Below are 2,181 nucleotides of genomic sequence, written 5' to 3'. Positions count from 1 at the left end.
CAGATATACCAAGAAATCAGATCAAAAAAAAGAAAGAAAGTAGAAATAAGGCCACAGATGACCCAGATATTAGAGTTATCAAACATGGATTAATATATTTTTTAAAAATAGATGAAAAGATACCCTTACCAGAGAAACAGAATCCATAAAAAGAGAATCAAATGGAAATTCTAAAACTGAAAAATACAATAATTAAAATTAAGAACTCAACAGATGAGCTTACTAGCAGATTAAACACAGATAAGAACAGGATTAGTACTATAAAATACTCAGTACCAATATTCTCTGTCAGCAGAGAATATTCAGACCAAAAGACGAAAGAAAGAAAGAAAGAAAGAAAGAAAGAAAGAAAGAAAGAAAGAAAGAAAGAAAGAAAGAAAGAAAGAAAGAAAGAAAAAGAAAGAAGGAAAAGGGAATATAGAAAAGAGTGAAAGAGACATATGGGAGATGGCAAAGTTCGAAGTGTAACTGGAGCTCCAGAAGCACAGAAATAGATTAGAGGAAAAATGGAGGCAAAAGCATAATTTGAACAGGTAATGCCTGAGAATTTTCCAAAACAGATGAACAATATCAAATCCCAAGCAGAATAAAGACATTACTAGTCTCATCATAGTAAAACTGCCAAATGACAAAGAATAAGCCATAAGAACAGCCAGGTAAAAAAGCATAGTATCTTCCGAGGAACTACAACAATGATAACTAATTTCTCAGCAGAAACCATAGAAGCCAGAAGAAAATAGAATGACATCTTGAAGTGGTAAAAGAAATTATTGACACCTTAGAAGGCTGGCTATACACAATGAAAATATTCTTCAAACATAAAGGCATCGAAAAAAAATTGTTGTCAGCAGATCCATATTAAAAGAAATGCTGAAGGAGTTTAGACAAGAGGAAAATGATCCCAGATGGAAAGACAGAAATGCAGGAAAAAATGAAGAGCAAAAGAAGTTAAACATATAAATGACAATAATAATGTGGTAAAGTTTAAATACATGTATAATTAAAATGTATGACAGCAATAACTCAAACAGCAAAGAGGGTTAAATGGATTTAATGTGTTCTCAAATCCTAGCATTGTCTGGGAAGTGGTAAAACTATTAATTTCCATTAGACTTTATTAGGTAAAGGATATTGTTATATCCAGTAGATATAATTCCAGATATATCAGTAATTACATTAAATGTACATGGACTAAATACTTCAATTGAAAGACAAAGCTTGTCCAACTACATAAAAAAATAAAAATTTAGTTATATGTTGCCTAAATAAGGACATCTTAAATATAAGAATAAAGAAAGCTTGACAGTACAAGAATGGAGACACATCGTGTAAATACCATTATTAAACATAAAAAAAGAACATTTGGGGCCAGAAGACCTAAATAGACATTTCTCCAAAGAAAACATACAGATAGCCAACAAACAAATGAAAAGATGCTCAAAAGCACTAATCATTAGAGAAATGCAAATCAAAACTATAATGAGGTATCACCTCACACCAGTCAGAATGGCCATCATCCAAAAAATCTACAAACACTAAATGCTGGAGAGGCTGTGGAGAAAAGGGAACCCTCCAGCACTGTTGGTAGGAATGTAAATTGATACAGTCGCTATGGAGAACAGTATGGAGATTCCTTAAAAAAATAAAAATAGAACTACCATATGACTCAGCAACCCCCCTACTAGGCATATACCCTGAGAAAACCATAATTCAAAAATATACATGTACCACAATGTTCATTGCAGCACTATTTACAATAGCCAGGACATGGAAGCAACCTAAGTGTCCATCAACAGATAAATGGATAAAGGAAATGTGGCACATATATATAATGGAATATTAGCCATAAAAAGGAACGAAATTGAATTATTTATACTGAGGGGGATGGACCTAGAGTCTGTCATACAGAGTGAAGTAAGCCAGAAAGAGAAAAACAAATACCATATGCTAACGCATGTATATGAAATCTAAAAAAAAACTATACTGATGAACCTAGTGGCAGGACAAGAATAAAGACACAGACATAGAGAAAGGACTTGAGGACACAACATGGTTAGGGGGTGGGAGGGAAAGCTGGGACGAGGTCAGAGAGTAGCACTGACATATATGCACTACCAAATGTAAAATAGATAGCTAGTGGGAAGCTGCTGCATAACACAGGGAGATCACCTCAATGATTGG

Source organism: Hippopotamus amphibius, chromosome 1, assembly GCF_030028045.1.
Source record: "Hippopotamus amphibius kiboko isolate mHipAmp2 chromosome 1, mHipAmp2.hap2, whole genome shotgun sequence".
Classification (NCBI taxonomy): Eukaryota; Metazoa; Chordata; class Mammalia; order Artiodactyla; family Hippopotamidae; genus Hippopotamus; species Hippopotamus amphibius.
This window is presented reverse-complemented; position numbering follows the sequence as displayed.